General features: G+C 48.4%; 1 long non-coding RNA gene across 2 annotated transcripts in view; it reads left to right on the top strand.

Annotated features, from left to right (window-relative positions):
• Positions 1-19,102, top strand: part of LOC128918032 (uncharacterized) — a 34,479-nt gene extending 15,377 nt beyond the window's left edge. Inside the window, exons 2-6 of one of the 2 annotated variants that reach the window (XR_008469437.1) lie at positions 821-1,128; positions 2,492-2,624; positions 11,148-11,271; positions 13,892-14,004; positions 14,558-19,102. This is a non-coding gene — a long non-coding RNA (uncharacterized LOC128918032). Of the gene's footprint in view, positions 1-820; positions 1,129-2,491; positions 2,625-11,147; positions 11,272-13,891; positions 14,087-14,557 lie in introns of both variants that reach the window. The other variant, XR_008469436.1, reaches the window with a different exon arrangement.
• The last annotated feature ends 1,633 nt before the right edge of the window (positions 19,103-20,735 follow it).

Genomic DNA, 20,735 nt, shown 5'->3' with positions numbered 1-20,735 from the left:
GGAAGATCCTGTAAGCGTGGGTCACGTTTTCTGCTTTGCTGGGATGAGTTGTGGAGATATTTGTTCAGAAATCTGCTGTGCCGGGGGTCTGGTGGGGTGAAACGACTCCCCAGGTGCATGGTACTGGTGCTGGTGGGAGGGGGATTTGATGGGAGACGTAGTTTTTGGGGGGGATCAGTCCTAGTTGGAAAAGAGGAGCACGTGGGAGAAGGAACGTTCCATTAGGTAATACGCTAACAAGGAAACGGAGCTGGATTCTTTTATTTTTTTATTTTTTTTTTTTTAGAGTCCCGTTTTAAAATAGAACGTTTCAGGTAATTCCAACAAAATGAAGCATTCCTTTTTGGCTTAAACTAGTCCAAAAGGAAATGTTTCGTTTTGATTTGCTGGATGCAAAATTCAATTTGGTTGGGGGCGGGGGGGGGGGGGGGAGGGGAGGGGAGGAAAGAGAGCGTTTCTCATGACGTAGTTTAGCTTTGTAGAAATGTTATTTTCTATCAGGGAAAAAAACCAAACCCAACGCCAGTAGAAAGTTCCCAGGTGACTCCGGGTGTAACCTGTTCTGGCTGCTGGGGAGGATCAGCGGGACTGGCTTTCGCATCGTTCAAGGCTTACCCTTTCCCTTTGATCAACGCTGATTCACTTCCTACCAGTGGGTGCTCTGCCGCCCGGAACGCTCAATTCTATGCGCTTTCACTCGTCGCCGCTTTTTGTTTTGGGGGAAGTTGCTGTAAGCTGTGAGCATCCCAGTGGGCATGGAGAAAAGCTCTTTTTACAGCTTCCCGCTTGGCCTGAAACAAGCCTGCCTCTTCTTTTACAGGGGCTCACCCCGAAGGAAAAAAATACAGCATTTTGTGACCTGATGCCCCCGGAGTTATCTTTGTTTGGACTGCACAGTGTGCCTTTATCAGGCTTTGGGCAGACTGTGCCACCCCTGCTCGCGCACGTGACACCGGGCAGCGGGAGGCACATTCTGTGCTGAGCAAGGACAAACTGCCTGTTCATCGCCAACAAAAAAGGACCTTCTTTCTCAGTGACCCTTAAAGAAAAACATGGCTTTACCCCTGGTACAGCTGCCACGTGGGTGGCGTTTTCTCTCAGCACCCTGGGGCTGCCATGGGATCTCAGGTGGGTTTGGGTGGTGGGCACCACGCGCACAGGCAGTAGAAGAAAGGGGTTGGACATCAGCAGAAAGTCTTCGGCATGTTTGCCCAGAGAAGCTGTGGCTGCCCCATCCCTGGAGGGGTTCAAGGCCAGGTTGGACGGGGCTTGGAGCAACCTGGGCTGGTGGGAGGTGTCCCTGCCCAGGGCAGGGGGTGGCACTGGGTGGGATGGAACTTTAAGGTCCCTTCCAACTCTAACCATTCTGTGATTCTCTGATTCTATGTTTGACACCTGCCACTGCCTTGTCTTGTTCATGTCTTCATGTGCTTGCGCTTGCGATGGGTGCAAGCACCTGTACCCTCACGCTGTGGTGGGTGCAGACCAAAGTCAATCACAGCCCCCAGCTTCGGGCTCCACCATGAAGACCCCACAGCCCTATGCTGTAGTTGTGGAGGTTGCCTTCAAAGGTCCTTTTGGAAGCAAATGGCCAAATGGGTTCTGCCCAGCCCGTAGCTATGGACATCAGCGGGTTGGCAGAGCGAGCAGTCACCTGGGTCCAGTGCTGGAGTGAGAAGCGAGTCGGCAGCTGGAGCAATGGTGTGGATGACAAACACATGATCTTGCCCAGCATAAGACCTCTCTCAAGGCAGCATTGGCAGCCCAGCAGGAATATTTAAGGTCCATAGGGTACCGCTGGCTCTCCACAGCCCCATAAACATGGCACAGGGATAACGGGGGATGCGTTGGGCGCAGTTCTAAGCTACATTTAGCAAGTTGTCTGCGGCTTTTCTAACTGAGGGGTCCAAACCGTGTGGATGCAATCCCAAGTTGAGCAACAAAGGAAAACGTAGCAAAGGCTCTTTTCAATGGTTCCCAGCGACAGGACAAGGGGCAATGGGCACAAGCTAGAACATAGGAAGTTCCGTTCAAATACACGGAAAAACTTCTTTACAGTGAGGGTGACAGAGCACTGGAACAGGCTGCCCAGGGAGGTTGTGGAGTCCCCTTCTCTGGAGATTTTCAAGACCCGCCTGGATGCAGCCCTGAGGGATGTGGTTTAGGCAATCCTGCTCTAGCAGGGGAGTTGGACTAGATGATCTCTAGAGGTCCCTTCCAACTCTGAAGATTCCGTGATTCCGTGATAAAGGCTGGAAAATTTCAATCCAGCCTTGTTGGTTTGCTTTAATAACAAAACCCCCAAATCTTCTTATCAGCAGGTCTCACATTTTCTTCCCAAACTTACATTTTTCACCTACAGTGATGAGGTTTTGTTAAAAGAGAAAGAATATGTTTTTGTTTTGGGGCAATGAGGAACTGGGCTTTTGGTGTTTTGGGTTTTTTTTTCTTTCTTTGCTTAAAACCGCACTATTCTGGGGACCCGCTGCAGAGCGAACCCCAAATAGCACCGGATTTAGGCGAGGTTTGGAGAGTGCCAAGATCCCTGAAGGAGTGCGAGATATTTCAGCGTTCAAATCTGAAGAGAAGTCCCGTCTTGGCTCCTCAGGCCTTCACTTTCATTAGTAAGTATACTTTTTGTTTACTCTTATTAGTAACACTTATCTGCGCTTATAATGAAGAAAAATTGAGCAGGTTTTCTGGGGGCAGGAGGGGGCGAAGTTATTAATAGAAATGTGGCTTCGGTCTGGCACAACGCGCTGCTTATTGTGAACTGTCTTGAGCCCTAATAGGAAATAAATTGCTTATCGGGCTGCTGCTGAGGGCTAACAGGAGGTCTGGCTGTTTACGAGACCGATGGGACGGTCCCAAGGGCAGCCCTTATCAGGAAGGGGAGGCTGTTACCGCAAACACTGGGTGTCTTGTCAGTCCAGAGTGCATGTCCCTTGCAGCAAAATTAACAGTACAAATTGTCCTGGTCATGCATTGAAGGACACTGACCTGGGAGGTGGCGTTTACAGTACACGGCATCTCTCCAAGGCCTCGCTGATAGAGATGTTGAGGCTTGTTTTGTCTGTGACTAACTAGCTTTCTCCTCTTTGACCCATTCCTGAGAGTCCAGCAGCGTCACCCTGACTTCTCTTTGACTTTATTTTTTTTCGGTTCAGAAATGCCTGCCTCTGACCCCTTTCTATCAGGGATAATTTCCCCCCGGGTTGTTCTGCGTTGGCCAAGAACCGCACAACTCATCTCTGAACCGGCAGCGATGGCCAAAACACTGATTTAAACTCACATGTTTCCAAAACAGTCTTTTTGTTTATCTCACCTCTGTGGTGCCTGTGTTACCCTCCTGTTCACAACTGGAAGGCTTCCTGCCAAAACCCCTTGAGCAACTTGCTTTACGAAACGTTGCCTTTTAGAACTAAGGCGTGATCTTAAGCGAACAAAAGGCAGATCTCATTCACATTCGGGCTGACATCTTTTACTGTAAATAAGCGCCATTTAAAATTGAAATTGGTTTTGGTGAAAAAGTTATCAGTGGCAAGTTGAAAGAAATAAAGTTGAGTATCAAAAAACCCCAGCAGTTTTGTTTGGCAACGTCTAATCAAACCTGCACTTCGCCCCAGCTCTCCCAGGGCAGCCTGGGGATGGACTTCAACCTGCAAAGACAGTCCTGTGGTCACCGCTTTTAGTTCCTGTATTTTAAACTTGAAAAATAGGTTTAATTTGCAGGAAACGTGCTGACATTTCAGCACTTATTTTACTTGATGGGCCCCTCAGTCAGCATTAGGGAGAATACGGGCGGTGAACTAGAGCTTCAGTGAACTTCCAAGTTTTTTTGGTGTTTTCCCTGCTAAAAGGAGTTTTGTGGAGAGCTGGAATTGCTTCTCTGAGCCGGGTTGAAGACGGTTGATTTCCCTGACCAGTGCCATACAATGAAGGTAGCGTTTGTGTCTTTCTACCTTAGATTCCCCTGCCTAAGTTACAAGAAGGTGGCCTTGGGCATGAGCTCAGGTCTCAGATTGGTGTGGCCGCATCCCTAGACGCAGGTTGTAACTGCTCCTCTTCCTCCATTCAATGCCTAGGCAAAAACCCCACGAAACATCTCCAGGCACGAACCTTACTGCATCGAAGAGTCGAAGCAACACGCTCTTGTGTTTGCGGAGCCTTTTGCCGAGCCTGGCAGCCCTTGCCCCCAGCAAGCGCTGGTGCAATGGCAGGAGCTTCGTGTGGCCCGTCTCGCCCTCCCTTCCACCCGTGCGTTGCCGAGTTTCGTGCAAAACCTCCTTTGCCCCGCGGTGAAGAACACCCACAGCAAAAGCCGGGCACGCAGGAGGGAGCAGGGCACGGCTCTGCCCCGGCATCTTTCACTTGAGCGCGGGCTGCGGTGTGGCACGTCGCTGCCACAAAGCTGGCGTCGCTGGGGCCACACATGGAGCAGGGAGGAGGTAGGGCTGCCGCGGCTGCTGCGTCCCTTGGCAGAGGCGCTGCCTGTTTGTTTGTCCTCCCTATTGTTTGTGCACAGGAACCGCACAAGGAGCCACAGGGCTGAGCTGGGGAGAGCTGCCCTCCTCCAGCCCTGGGTGCATAAATCAGCCGCGGGGATGCTGCATCTGGGCTCTCCTGGCATGGCGTGGGCATTGCTTCAGGCCGCCCCTTCCATGCTGCAAAGGACATTTGCAGCTCTTGATGATCGTGATCAGATGGAGACCTGGTGGAAACATGCAGAGCTCACGTGGTGAGGGCTGTGTTTGTTTACTCCGAGGCTGAATTCAGCCCTCAGCTGCTTGTTCCTCCTGTTGAACAGGATTGCAGTGCTTTCCCCAAACACTGTAACTAGGTCAGCCTGAGGAGAGGGCCTTGTTCAGCACTCCAGATGTCTATCTGTCTTTTTCTGCTTTGCTTTCTTTCTTTTTCCAAATCCGAATCCTTTATTTAAGCTCTCCCCAGAAGCCTGGAAAAAACGAAGACCTGGATGTGTTTCACAAACTCTAGTCCTTTGCCTAAACACCTTTCAGTCGCATATTATAAACAGGACACCTCTGTGGTTAAGAAGAAATGTCTCTTTTTCAGTGTTGCCTTGAGCAGAGATACGCAGGGAGATGGTGGGGGTCCAGGCCATGAATGGTGAGCAGGCTGCAGTCCCACATGAAGAATTTGGGTATGAAATCAATTTCTTGCAAATCACTTAAGATGCCATTCCTCCTGTTTGGATGGATCTTGGGGTCTGGATCTGGAGATCGTCCTCCCATCCCCGACTCTTTGCTGTCCCTGGCGGTATGTCTGGTTTCTGCATTGGTGTGGGAGCATGAAATGATTGGAGTGTAGGGATAGGACCTCAATTCAAAACCTGACCTCCGATGCTTCTCTAAATGTAATCTCTCAAACCCTAAGTGCCTCTGGTTGCATGTTGATGAGAAAACCCTAAATCCCAGAGCCGGGGGCTGAAAAAGGTGGAGGTCAGGGATGGGAGCAGGGTGGTGGTGGTGGATGAGCGAGGATGTTATGAAGCACATTCTTATAGCATAATCTGGCCAGTCAGAGGGAGAATGAATCAATGTCACCTTGAGTAAGCATGGAGATCAGCCTGGCCACATTCCTGAGATAGCTGTGTGAAGATCTGACACTGTTATTCAGGGGAGACTTAAAACAGAGTCCAGAACCAAGGGTGTAATCCAACCTCAGGAGCAGTGGGAACACGAACGAGATCAAGGTCATCTCAGGAGGTTGCAAAAGAGAAGGTCAGATCAGGTTCAGCAAGTGCAGAGCAGGTCAGGTTAACTCCTCTGTCATGTCCACGTCTGTGAAAGCAACTCCCGTTGCTCAACCTTGGCAGCACGGTCTGCCCTGCAGAGCGGAGTCCCCTTTTCTCCAGAGAACATCTGCTGGAAGCTGGGCATGAGACGAGCAGGATCTGCAGTAACTCAGGGAAAGAATTAGTCTCTTTGTGCTCTTTGCACGGTGCCAAGCACTCGCTCTGCAGCTAAACCTTCACGCCGCCGTTTTACTGGAGAACACCTCAGATAGCTTTGAACTGGAGCTCTCATGCGGCTTTAAAAGGATCAGGATTCCCCCCATCTCTGATAGGTGTCTAGGAAAGCCCCAGCCAAACGGCCATGGGGACTGACTACTCCGCAATTTCTTAAATTTTGGGTCTTTCTGTGTAACATTTTCTGCCAGGAATGCGGCTTGGAGGGGAGATACCGAGGGTGGGGGAGATCCCCAAGCGGGGTCCTAGGAGCTACTTTGGAGCTCTCAGGTCCATTGGTCCTGCTTAGGATGGGATGGCTCGGGCAACCGCCTCCACATGGGTCCCTCCACATCCCCTCCGTGAGGGCTATCAGTTAAAGCTCATGGTTCAGTCCCGGTGGAAAGGGCTGATAAACACCCTTTGCTCTGCTAATACAATGGAGCCCTCTCAGCCCCACTAAATGCTTCCAGAGTGCTTTGTTGCTTATGGGGGTGGGGGGAAAACCCAGCCCGTTTCTAATTGTCACGTTTGGGTCTTGTGCAGGGAGAGATGCATTCCATATGGCGACAGGATCCGAGCTGCCCGGCTTGGCACAGCCAGGCAGTTGATGGGAAAATGATACATTTAATTGTATGGATGTCATAGTGCTGGAGTCATTTTCTTAATCCCGGAGTTGGAAATAAATACAGAAAATAACGAATATACAGTTGGCTGGGGATGATTCAGAGTACTCATGCTTTCCTTCGCTGTAAGGAGTTGGAGGGCAAACATATGGAGGAGGTTCTTGTTTTCAGGCTGAACAGGGCATATCTGAGCTGGTTGTAGGTTTGCTGGGTTGGGCTTACGGAGATTTCAGCCAGCTGAAAACTTGGCCCCACGTTATGAAATGGGATTCCAGTCTTCTTATTTTCAAGGAAGCACTTTTTGATGTGTGGAATTGGATTATAAAACCCAAGTGAGGGACAGTTGCCCTGGGCCAGGAGCTGATTCCTTCTTCTGCTCGTGGTCAACGCAATGTCTTTACTTTTCCTTGAAAATCTCATGTTTTGATCAGCTCCTGTTGGAAAATGGCTGCGGCGCGTCCCACGTAAGAGCCACATTTTTCTGTTTTGCAGGCTTCTCCTCATGTGCTCATGTCTGTGTTTGCTGTCCCTCCGCACACAGCACCGTAGCACCCGTCTGCTGGGGTTATTTGCTGGCAGGGCCTATTCTCGGAGGCAGAAGACGGCAGGACGGTCTCACCATGGAGGCAGCTATGCACAGGTGGAAACCAAAGTCCACACGGTGGGGCAGGCACGCTGCTGTACTGGTGGGCCATGAAGCAGCACTTTGTGAGGGTGCAGAGAAGAGTTTAGGCATGGGAACAGAGCCGTCAAACCCAGCATCTTACGTCTGGCTGCCAGTACCCAGCGCTGCTGCACATTTGTGGAGGGTTTCCTAGACAGATGTGAGCTGTGGGGCTCGTGTCCAGCCTTTCTGGAGGCTGACGCGTAGCCGGCACCACTGTGATACACTTGTGGTGAGGCCAGCACTTCCCAGAAGTGTTGGATCTACCACAAACATACTGTCTGTTGGGTTTGCACACGCCTGGCTAGTCATCAGCCTGGCTGGAAACGCTACACATCTGCTCCGATCGGGAAGCCTGGGAAACCAGAAACACAGGTAACCCCCCAGATCTCTGAGGAGAAATGTCCAGGAGAACCTGAACAAATCAGTCTTCCCAAAACGACTGCCTCTGCCAGACAAAGAAGTAAAATTCCGCGTGAAAGCAGAAACGTGGTTATCTGTAACCCACAGTAATTTCAGCTTGGTTCCTAATAGCAATTTGTTTGAGCTCGGAGTGTGAGGTTTAACTTTACTTCCAAGCTGTTTATTACACTAAATACTCCTGATATCTGTATCAACTTCCTACCCAGGTTTTCTTAGTCTGGAGACAATTAATGACCTCGGCTCTTGCCAGAAGCGATAATAGCAACGGCTCACTCTGACTTAAGGCTGATTACTCTCAGGTCACTCCAAAGCATCCTCTCTATCAGCAGTGGATCGGGAGCTTACGAAAAGACGGGGAGGGAGGTTAAACATGCATCTCGGCCTGTGCTTTATCTCCAGGAGCTTCACTCTTCATTACTCATATTCAGCCGCAGACCTCACCAATTTGTGGCCCAGAGAAGGTGCTCTGCACGTGCCCGGTCAAAATTCCATCTAAATTTGGCACAGGGAGCAAGGCAGCCACTGCTGGGAGTGATTTGTCTCCTGTATGTCCCACTTTGCGAGGGGCCAGGGCTTCTGACAATAATATCGGTGACCCACCTTCTCTTCTGCTTCATAGTCATCCACCTGGATTCATTCTGCTCCAGATCCTTGGGGCTGTTCCCTGGGAATAGTGAATGACATGGCTCTCATCCCTTCCCTTTCAGAAGCCCTCCCATTTGGTACCAACTCTATTTAATATTTCATTCTGCATTTTCATAGCTAGGCACTTATAGACATTAATTATTAAATGGCCACGTTTCTTGAAAGAAATGTATAGATAAAGACAGCTGCCAGTGGTTTCTAAAGGGGGTGTTCTTCCACCTATCTATCTATCTATCGGGATACGCTGTTCTTCCAACTTTCAAATAAAAATCTCAAAGGCCCCCTTTTTGTTCAGTATTTTCAAAGCCCCACTTTCTTGTTCAGTGCAGGACGGCACCTTCAAAAGCGCTCAGTGTTGATCTAACCTTGTTCTCACTGCAGTCCCTAAGAAAATAGGGTCGAGCCATTTCGAAAACCCACCCCTTGCCCCCCCCCCAAATCCAGTCCTGTAGCAATATTCCCAAGCTGTTAACTGCAGCTACATCAGGCCAGCAGGAAAAATTGGCTTTTTAGCCTCATTTCTATTAATTTGGAGCAATTCTGTAGCCTCAGCGGAGGTGGTGCTCTGGAGGCACAAGGCGTATGAAGGCAAAGTATGATTTTCTCCAGCCAAGTAAAGATTTTGTCTTTGCCCCTCTGCCATCAGATGGCTCGGACCAGGCTCAGAACCCAGGTGACCGACGCGGGAGCGGGTGGTGGCACTGTTCAATGTGTGCACGAACGTGTTTTTCATGTAGATGGAGGATAAGAGGAGGCCTGGCGTGGAGGGGACTCGTCAGTGAGATGGGAAATCTCAGCGCGCCAGCATCAAAAGGCAGGTGATCTGAATATTGCTCTCTCAAACACAAATTCCCCACTTAATTTTTGTGACTGCTGTGATGTCTCTGTTTTGGGGGGGGTTGGGTGCGCGTTTGAGGCTCCTTCCTGTCTGGAGCGGTAGGACCGTGGCTCCCTCCATCATCAGTGGAGGGGGAGCTGCCCAAGCCGGCGCAGCAGACAGTCTGACGCGGCCCCGCAGCACCAGCTGCAGCGTATATGCCACATACCACCATTAAGATATTTTTGCTTTGAAGAAAAGCAGCTTCACTTCCTCTTAATAATTGATATTACTCAGATCTTTGAGACTGAAAGAAAGCAACCCAGCCTGGTGAACCTGCCTCCTCTCTAAACTCAGTCTCCTCTCCTCCTGGTGACAATTCTCCTCAGTTCTCCATCCAGCCTCACTGGATATTGCCTTTATAACTGGGGTTATCTCGTACCGTGCAGTTGGAAAGAATGTGCCTCTTTTGGGCGGGAATCGGGGCAGGTCCTGGTGGCTGGAGGAGACACCTCAAAAGCTTTCCTGGAATACCAATTTCACCAGGAGCAGCCAACCTCCCTTCATTAGTCCCAACAAGATCGAGCAGGACAGATTTGCTCATGGGTGGAGCTGGAAGAAAGTAATAAGCTCCTCTTAATGAAGAGAGCACTTTGGTTTGCTGCGTCTGGCAGACTGTTTTCATCTTTTGTACTTCTGGTGGTTGGCATCCCGGGCAAGACTGAGGGACTTCAGTTTGGGAGTGGTAGGCATGCACTCAATTTGCTGCCTACCCCTGGCAGAGGATCAAGGCTGGAATTTTCATTACACTTGCTTCGTCTGCCAGAAAGAAGCACTTTGATTTAATTCTGGTGGCTTCTTGTTCAATGCCAAGCTTGGAACGTGATGCTCTGATGTCTTCCAGCTTCTTAAAGTAACCACAATGTCCCGCCGAGGAAATATATATTTATACAACAGAGGAATTGCATTTAAGTATGGAGTCACTTTATTAACAGCAATTGCACGCCATGCTATAGGTGGATCCTATGGTTTGGAATATAAGACTGGCTCCTTTCAAAATCCTGTGTACCAAGCCCTGATACGATCAGAAATTCATGATTCCTCAATAACTATTCTTGGAAGGCTCATCTTGTCAAAAAGCAGTCACCATGGCGCTTATTCCTGGAAGAGGATAAGGGATGCTAACAGAGCTGATCAAATGCTTTCTGGCATAAACGTCCTTTAAGAGGGAAGACTGTGCTTTTGACAAGACGACATTTTCCTACAGAAAGCATCTGTGCGCCTCAAAATGTTGTTTTCTTGCCAAAAGACTACCTCAAGACCCAATTGTATTATTTTTTTTGGACAAAAATCCAAAAGCTTTGGGGGTTTGGCAACAGATTTTAAGGATTCGACTGAAAAAAAAAAGTTTTTGTTTTCCAAAAACCAAGAGGCCCAAACATATTTTTTTTTTCTTCTTAGTTGGGTTTAAAAATTAAGGAAAAATGTGACCGTATTTTCCATGTGATGGAGGGGACTCTCTGTCAAACCAGCTCTAGATGCTCGCAAAAAATGAGTGCTAGTGGGTACTTAACTACAGCAAAGTTCTGCCATAAATCATGTGCAAAGGCAGTAGCTGTCGCCAGCAGGAGTTCAGTCAAAAATCAAACCGTTTTGCAGATTCATTGATTTTTGTTTTGGGTTAAAACTTTTCTGTTTCTGACGCCAGTACCTGAGCAGTCTCCTCTTCCTCTGGGTGTCATCAGCAGAGGAATGGATGTGGACCTTTGCGCTAGAAGGGCTGTGGTGGGCATGGCGGGCTGGAGGGAGCATGGAGGAAAGGACCCCATCAACTTGGAGCCGAAAACGAGAGAAAGAGGATGTGAACAAGGAATTAAAACAAGACTGAGGACCCAGGTCTTCTGTCCAGATGTCTTCTGCCCTGGGATACGCGAGGGCAGATGGGAACCTGTACAGGCTGGGCAATTGCTAGAAGCCAACCTACAAGTTTTTCCTTCCTTGCAGATCTCTGTGAGACAGTTTGGGCCAATCCAATGCGGGAGGAACAGATGAAATAGGAGGCGGAAAGAAATTCTGAGAATGTTTGGGCCCACGAGAAGTTTCAGTTTTGATAAGGCTCACGCTTCTGGTATGTGCACTGTCATTTCCATTCATTTTGTATTGACTGTTATATTACAGCACAATATTCATCTATTAATATATTCATAGAATGTCAACATTTATATATAATACAATTAGTGTTTTAATATAAAAGCCAAAATGAGATGAATCAACATGACATTTGAAACAAAATCTTTTGACGCTGTTGAAATGAAATAGCCTTACGGAGGAGACTTTACCCGTCCTGCTCCCCCTTCCCCTCCCGCTTGCTTGCCAGCTGTTTCACTCCAGATGTGGCGCTCATTTGGTGACTTCATTTGGTCCCATGGCCACACGTGGGGAGAAGGTCGGCTCGGTGCTGACCACATTTAAGTCACTGTAGTTAGAGAAGAACGCGTAGCTTGAACTCGATCCCCACGCACTAAACAAATAGGTCAGAGATCAGGAGGTGGCTGTTTTTCCGTGTGTTTTCTCGGTTGCAGCAGGGCTCGCCCATACCTCAGATGGGAAAGCAGGTAGTGCCGGCACTTCTTCCTACTAAATGCTGATCCGAAAAGATCAAACACAACCTTATGCATGATTTCCTTTCTCTCCTGACCCTGTGCCCCTAATTTCTACCCCAAAACTCCGTTCTTGGTTAATATATTTCCTATCTGTTGGTCTAGTCGTATATTCCAAGCCCATCCTAAAGTGTGACTGTCCCCACCCCACGGTACGGACTCAGACTTTTGGCATTTCAGCAGCTATGAAATCACATGCCCTAGGCAACCCATTAGCTCTGCTCTGTTCTTCCTTTCTTTTACTTTCTTTACTATTTGGACCATGACCTGAAGTTTGTATTAATTTGTTCTGGTTAATAGAAAATTGCATGCAGTCCAAACACGATTTTAGTTTGCAAATGGTTCTTCCTGGGAAATGCAAAATGGGAAAAGATAAAAAAAAAGGGGTCCGTCCCCCCCGCCCCGCCTCAACAAGCCAATGTGGAATATGTTACAATCTAGGCTTGCTGGATGGGAGGCTACAGAGCACAGAGAAAAAATTAAAGACCACTGTTTCATAGCAAAATAATAATATACATATATATATATTTATGGACATATATTTATGTATATGTGTATTTATCAGGAGACCAGCTCTCTTTTCATTTGCACCAGCTTTGTACCACCACAAGAGCCCATGGGAATAAATCCAGAGGTACCATGGTGTACAGGAGGAACTCTGGAGTTGGCATTCATTTCTGCTGACCATCCTGTAACTTCAACCGTTCTTCAGATTCCCCCCCCCCCCAGCTTATTTGGGGAGCTGGGAACTGCAGCCCTTTTTGGGACGTACCACAAAAGATTTGGGGTTATCACATTTCTGCATAACGGCAAATAGCTGCTACTCGCGTAGGGTCAACGGGGTCTAAGAGCGTACTTGAAAACAAGAGCGTTGCTCCTAACGCTGCCTGCTCTGCTTAGTCCCTGTTGATGTAATTTTCGCCAAACCCCAATTCAGCTGGACCCACCCTTAAAGTGTCCTTCGCATCACACCCAGCACTTGAAAGACGTACTGGGCCTTACCTACGGAGCATGAGGTTCAGGCACTTGGCTCCTGGGGCTGCACGTCTGTAAAACAGCTGTGGCCACCCCTGCCCAGGTGGCTGTGGCCACCCCTGCCCTGGGAGCTCTGCGGCCAGGCTGGGAGCCCCAAGTTGGGACTGGGAACTGCACCCAGTGGTGCTTGACACGTGGGAAGAGATACCGGTACGCCTGGGTATTCCAGTGCATGCAGGTAGCATTTAATTTAATCTTTAATTCTGGCTGGAGAGGTCACAGCCTGCAGCCAGATTTTCCTGGACGTGGCCTCTTCTCTCGGGCTGGGGACACCAGACCTTCAGCGCGTCGTCTTTAAGGTTGACAGCTCCTGTGCAAAACAGCCATATAACACGGACACACATAGGTTACAGCCCATCCGTACAGAGTGGTTGTGATGCTTTTTGGAGGAGCCAGACTCATTGCCTGCAAGCTATACGGTGCAAGCACAGACAATTCCAGCCGGGAAACCCCAGACAGAAGTACGGTAACTGCTCGGGAGCACTCCCGCTCTGCTCCGCACCAGGAGCAAAATCCCTTTGGCATGGGCACGGTTTTCACTGAACTGTCCTATTTATTTGTATGAGGAGCACAAGTTCTTCTAAGTCAAAGCTATTTGAATGAATCCCCAAATTTGCACTGTTCAGCCCCCCAAATGATTATAATTACATTTGCATATATGATATACAGATATAGGCGGATTTAATCAAAACGTACCTGCCAAGTGGAGACCCAGTGAGTGTATGTTCATCAGAAAATCATTATTAAAGACCTTCTAGGTTGGCAAACTTCACTTCAGAATTAAAAGTGAGATTTTTCATTATCCCATTGAATATTTTCAGCTATTTCAGATGCAAGAGCCAAAAAAATAAATCAGTGCCAGCTTGCAGAAATATGAGTTGGTAGAATGGTTATTATTATTATTTATTGGATGGCAGGGAAGGATCTTGGGGGGTTTGTCTTGATGGGTGAGTTACAGAAACCTGAGCTCTGTAACGGGAGGGTGGAGGGAAAGGCATTCGCATTCAAGACACTGCTCCGCTTCCTCCACATCAGATTTAATTTCTGTTGCAGGAGAAATGGAGGAAAACCTGAAGAGATCTTTACAACTGCAGCTACAAACAGAGGGCCGTGGGTCAGATTCACTCTGTGGGGGGCTGGAGGAGGAAGAGAAAGACCTACTGAAGGTTGTACCAGCCCCTCAGCTCTCTGCTTGATCCCAGTTCCAGACTGGGAGGGGATGGCTGACCCCCGCCTTGACTGTGGCAAGTAGGTGTTGATCCTCAGAAAATACGTGGGGCCCACTGCAGGTCAGGGAAGCTGTGGCTGCCCCATCCCTGGAGGGGTTCAAGGCCAGGTTGGACGGGGCTTGGAGCAACCTGGGCTGGTGGGAGGTGTCCCTGCCCAGGGCAGGGGGTTGGAACGAGATGATCTTTAAGGTCCCTTCCAACCCGAACCATTCCATGATTCTATGATTCTATAATTCTATGATTATGTCGTAACACAATATAGCAATTGCAGAGAGACAGATATGGTGTATCTCTTAACGTCCTTTTTTTTGGTTCAGCTACGCCATATCTGCAATACCCGGAAGAGTATTTCATGTCCTCACCATAGCTGGGGGGACATCTAGGGCATCAGAGGGGTGGTGGTAAGCGAGCCCCTTGGTGCGACTAAATCGAGACAAGTCACATTTATGTTTTTCCTTAAAAGCTTTTTTTGCCAAATCTCTCTCGCTAGGGCCGCGTTCAAAGAGAGAGAGGAGAAAGAAATCCTGCAAAATGACCAGAGTTCTCCATGGGACAGGGAGGCAAATGGGTGAGTTTTGTACACACTCCGGCGTAGGTACGTCTATTTATTAGAGCTAATTGTGCAGAACTGAGGTTACGGCGATGGCATGACAGATGGTCGGGTGAATGTGCGGATGTATGTGCTTATCTGAACACGCTAACAACAGATACTTCACCCACAAACATGACTTGTGAATTCAGCCGTGGTGATTTTTTTAAAGAGTAACAAATAGTATTTCACAGACGAGATAGGGATGGAACACTCTGGTAGGGGAGGCTGTTGATCCCCTTCATGAAAGACAATGAAGGTCACAAGCACAAAAACAGTAAACTAAATACCAAATATGTAGAGCTGGCTCCAAACTAGATTGAGATTAGAGTTGTTTTGGTACAACGGAGCTCACACAGCAGCCTAAAATGTCTGAGAAGCAAATATTTCTCCCCGGCAGTGGTAAATCTCGCGGCACCAGATTTTATGGGTACAAGAGGTCCATTACAAGTAACACAGAAAATCCATCTCCACAGCAAGCATTTCAGTGGCACCTTTTATGAAGTGAGATCCGGGAGGGCGTAGGCAGGAATAATAGATACCTGTCCTTGATGAAACTAAGGAGTCAGATGAGCCAAAAGGCACGAAACTCCTAATTCTGCAGTGCTGGAGGCTCCGGAGGGATTGCTTCACTTTGCTTCTCAATGTTTTTCATCCCTTCACAGTTCTTCCAGGGCCCTGCCCGGCCAACTTGAGACAATCTTGCTTAACTGATCTTAACTGTTAATCTTTAATTAAGCCATGGACTGTTTCGGTCATTAATGTAATGTAGCAGGCAAGGCATAAAACCTCGTAAAAACTCCATCCTAGCTCTGACGGATCATGCTGAACCTCAGGGGAGCGCTCGGGGAAATGGGTGCTCCATGGGAACACCCATGGGAACAAGATTTCTCCGGAGCCTGACCCACCGCCACGCTGTGGGTTTCCCACATCCCTCCTCAGGGAAGGGTTTCCAAGAGCCAGAGAGCAACTACTTGGGTCAATTTGTGATTATTCAAGTAGGAGGTTTGTTGGGTACTGGCCAAAAGCTTATTGAATAAGAACCGCCTCAGAGGATTGTGGGACAGACCCAAAGCTGAATGTAATTACGGGCTTATTTCTAAATTAATATTTTGTTAGGGGTTTGGGATAGAATTTACTTTCACCCACCTTCCCTCACCGCGCACACCACGGATCAGGGTTTGTTCAGCCTTGGAGCGTGCTTCAGGTTTTACTGCATGTGTCTGAGATTGTTAAGACCTGTGAAAGTTGGGACCGTTAAAAAAAAAAAGGGGGGGAGGAAAAATAGCTGGGAATGGGTGGACGTCATATAAATAGCAGTAAAACTGTTAAATCTATTTGCATTTCACACCCAATAATTTTAGACTCCACCTCGAGAGCACTGCTTGAAAGTCAGCACTTTTAATTGTCCAGTAAATTTCCTTTCAGACAGCTGCTTCATAAACCGCCATTGCCTGCACGGTGAGGAAAAACAGATAACGGATTTATCTTAGGATGGAGACCAAAATGGCCATTCGCGTGGCGCTAGTTCCCCCCTCTGTTTCACTTAAATCAGCGCGGGAGGGCATTTGGTTACGGCTCTGCAACCTGTCCTCAGACGCTCAGCAGCACCGACCTGTACATCCGAGATGTCGCTTGAGCACCGTAACCCGGAGCGGTCCCCGGAAGGTCCACCCAGTTCCCTCACCCTGCCGTGAGCTCTCTGTGCCCGGCTACGCCGGTAAATCACTCTCTGCCGGGCAGGGAATATGCAGGCTTCGGAACACGCAGCCGTAAAGTAATGGCTTATAACTCCATTAGGGCTCAGGAAAATCTGCCGAGTTATGTCACATCTATTTAGCTTGATGTTGGTTTCTTGGAGGTCTAAGAACATGGCCAAAGGGGAATTGAGCTGCCTTTTTTTGTTTGTTTGTTTCAGGTTTTTTTTTTTTTGGTTTGGTTTTTTTTGAGAACCGTCTTTTATTTAAAAAAAAAAAAAAAAAGGAGGACAAAATAAATTTGGGCCATAGTTTTTTATGGGATTGTTGCAGCAGTTGTGGAACTGTTCGATGTCCTCAAAAATGGGCACGGAAGGGACCAGTCTGGTTGGATTTGTACAACAGTTTCAAAGAAAGTCAACTCTGGCCACTGCTGCTTCTTATGTCCCATTTCAGACTCTTCACGGACTCCTATCTCTTGGTTTTGGAAAACTCCATTTCTTCCTCATTCTTCCTCCTCCTTTTCCTTTCTGATTGTCTTGTCTGTCTCTGCCATCGCCATCTTTCCTCTGTCCCTCTTGAAGCCGACCTCTGCTGAGCAGCGCAGGGATGACGGCTTGTCCCACGTTCTCCACTGTTATCCAGCGACGGGCACTAATAACTGCAATTTCCAGCAAGGTAAAAATTAGATCTGATAAGCAAAAGGAAACATGATCAAATGCGGGAAATAATTTTTTAGCTCTTCCAGTGGGAGACGTTTCATTTGAAATCTCCATGACTTTCACAAAGATCTCAGGAAACTCTCTATCTCCAGAATGTGGGGTTGTGTTTAGGCTTTTGTTTAATTCCCTCAAACTTTAAAGAAGATTCAAAAGAACAAATGGGAGCAGTAGCTTTGTATCAGACGTGGGATAAATTTCCTTGATGCCAAACCTTAACTCACTAAAAGCGATGGGAAACTAGGCCATCTCTAGCCCCAGGGGCTGAGGGCACTGTTTGGTGCTCCCATCCAGCTGCTCCGGCCTCACCTCTCCCCACCCAGCACCCAACCACAACCACGGCTGCTGGTTTTATTCCAAGTTGTTGTAGCTTTGGGCGAGTGGGGACGGAGGGTAAAACCTGCTGCCAGAAGACTCACGGCAAGGCGGAAAAGATCGCCCACCAGGGTCCAGGAGGGGGGCGTGTAACGGTGAGTCAGGGCCAGCGTAAGTGACCTTCCCAAAGCGAAGTGAGAAGGTGAAGCAGAAGGAAGCAGTGGGATTGGGAGGCCGAAGGCTGGGAGGGAGATCCTGCAAGACAGTCTGGTGACGAGAAAACCAAAGCGGGTTTTCTTTTCGTTGCTTTTTCTTCATTTATTGCAGTCAGAAAAAAAAAAATAATGTTTTTTTATATACATATATATCTAAAAGGAAGGTACACCTTTTCAGTATGGTCATCCCGCTTCTCCTCAGAGGCTGGTTGGGTGGAAAATCAGTTAAAGAGAAAAAAAAAAGCAAAAAAAAAAGCAGCTTACGGATACTCATATTCTTGATAAAAACATCTTGTACGGTCTCCTCTGGGCGTCTCTCCCTGCTGCTGGCGATAAGAGCTCGCTCCCCGTATAAAGCCGTAAGCGCACGCATACCCGCACGCCTCTGAAGGAGGCCACGGGGACTCCGAGCAGGTCTGCGGGCAGTTTGCTTGCAATCTGTGCGTCTGACCCGCCTTTGCCCTGCAGTCGTGGGCGCAACCGCAAAATATGTGTGTGTGTGTGGTGCGCGTGTATCCCTGTGTGTGTGCGTGCACACGGCGGTACTGCTTGGCGAGTGGGTTTTTTTTTTAACCCGCTGCTTAATAATTACTGCTTCCTTATTCATTTTAAAAGCTCCTATGTGATCACAAAGAGATTTATTTACCAGACACTGTTTAGATAGGTTCAGTAAAGTAACCATCAGCCTCATCTATTGATGCGTGTGCTTTATCATGCATTTAATAGTCTTATTTCTCCGTAATGAATGAGTCCTCCAGTGGGAAATAAATTGAAATGCCAGTTTGGGGATCAATCAGTGCTCATACGCAGCCCCTATAATGGGAAGTTCATGTTCTGTAGTGCAGGTATTTTTCTGGAATGGCTTGGCTGCACTTTGTTACCCCAGGTTTCGACTTTGTTAAGGTACATGTCTGGAAGAAATGGATTCATAGAAAAAGATTAGAGAAAACTCAATAAAAATATGCATGGCCCTGGATGATAAAGGTGCGGTTTCCCATTGCCCTGCATTTGTGAGGCATTTCCTTCAGGGAAAAATAACTGAAATGCAGCGCTAAAAGTGGAGCCTCATCTGCCTTCAAATAAGAGGAGTCCTGGTCGAGGCTCAGTACTGAGGTCTACGGAGTCCACTGAAGCACTCCGTGTGCTTTCAACCGAGCAGTTGGCCGGACATCTGCAGGACCAGACCATGTTTCCAGAATAGCAATTAAACCAAAATCAGAGGATGGGACTTCAAGACCTGTTGGATGAGCAGCAGATGAGAACTTACTGCAGGCTGGAGGTCATGATGAATCCCCCGTCCTCCCCTGGGCCGGCTGAGAGGCTGCACTGGGTAGGGCTGGGGGAACGTACCTTTATTTCCAGGGTGCTCCGTAGGCCTGACCCAAAGCGCGTTTGAATTGGTGAGGTTTCCTTTTCGTCTTCCTCGACTTGCATCAGAGATCCAGTAGGAGCAGGGCTAAAGATGCCCCGTACCAACGGGCCAGAGGGCGCTTCAGTTTGAGTTTGGGTGTCTTTGCCTTCCCTGGGGCAGAGGCTTGTCCTTGGGGTAGGGTTCATCTACCCCAAGGTAGACGGGGTAGATGAAGGGTGGGAAGGGGGTGGGTTAGATGAACTAACCTCACCTACTCTGGGCTTCCTCTGGGATCAACAAAGAGAGATGAGCAAAAGGAGAGGGCAATTCAGCCCTCCAGATGATCCTAAATCCCTTCCAATGCCTCGGACGTGCTGCCGGCCCTCGTCCAGTACCACCCTGGCAGCTGGTGAGCAGCATAGATATTATTGCAAGTGGCAGCTGCGAATGCGATCTTAATATAAGGAGGGAAAGAATATGTTAAAAGTTAATTTGCCATAAAATATGTCCAAGTCCTTTTTTTGCTTTTACAAGGGGTTTTTGACTGGGTAGGTTGAAGTGGTTTGCGGCAATAACGGGTCTGTCGGAGGGGTGATAGATATCGCTTTACTGATGGTAAAACGATATGAATCAGGCTTGTCTGCCAGCGTGATTACCTAATTGTAGCGGGAGGGTTCAGCAAGGCCACGGCAGTCGCTGTGATTAGACGGAGTCTGTGGGTTATTCCGCTCCTGAGCCTTATCACTCAGGTTTTCAAGGCTTGGGAGAAATATGTCAGGGCAGCTGTCGGGGATTGAACGAACCGTCCCCGGCGGTGGGCGATTCTCCTCCCCGTGCTGAGGCGAATACCCTTGAAAAGAGATGGCGTATTAAAAAGCGCGGTGCCTGGGAAAAGGAGGGGCGGGAGGAGGATGAATGGTAAGAGCTCTTATTGCGGCTTTGGTAATATTGATCTCGTCATTAATAATGCGACGAACCTTAAGTGAAATTCAAGTGTCAGTGCCAAGGCAGGTTATTTCTGTCATAAACGGCACATCAGGCAACTTGAGAGCAGCGGCGTTAAGAGGGATGGAGAGGAGAAGGGGAGAAGGAGGAGGCGTTTCTCGGGAGCCTGTGCTTTGCGGGCGAGAGGGAGATGGTTTCACCTCGGGGCAGGGGTTCAGGGGAAGTTCAGTGTTTCTCCAAACCGGAGAACTCTCAATGAAACACCCTACAAATTCAACGAGGCCCCTCACTTTCCAACAAGTGATTGCAGCGTCTCTTGCCAGGCTGCGCGTTTACCCACGTCCTGGGAGTCTCAGGCAGCCTTCCCCACTTCTTTCCATTTTCAACATTTCTCGCTTTTATAGTTGTTTTCCCCGACTCCTGGGAGTTATTTTCAAATATTATGGAATTGAGATTTTTTTTTTTTTTTTTTACAGCCCTGAAAAAAATGCAGGTTTCCTTCGCTCTTGAAAAAGAACCTTATGTGTCTTTTGAAAGACCTAAGAATGTTTACAAGTACCTAAAGGGTGGGTTTCAGGAGGACGGAGCCAGGCTCTTTTCAATGGTTCCCAGCGACAGGACAAGGGGCAATGGGCACAAGCTAGAACATAGGAAGTTCCGTTCAAATTCACGGAAAAACTTCTTTACAGTGAGGGTGACAGAGCACTGGAACAGGCTGCCCAGGGAGGTTGTGGAGTCCCCTTCTCTGGAGATTTTCAAGACCCGCCTGGATGCAGCCCTGAGGGATGTGCTTTAGGCAACCCTGCTCTAGCAGGGGAGTTGGACTAGATGATCTCT

The sequence above is a fragment of the Rissa tridactyla genome, chromosome 15 (genome assembly GCF_028500815.1).
Source record: "Rissa tridactyla isolate bRisTri1 chromosome 15, bRisTri1.patW.cur.20221130, whole genome shotgun sequence".
Taxonomy (NCBI): domain Eukaryota; kingdom Metazoa; phylum Chordata; class Aves; order Charadriiformes; family Laridae; genus Rissa; species Rissa tridactyla.
Note: the sequence above shows the minus strand (reverse complement) of the source record. Positions and strands in the feature narration are given on the sequence as shown.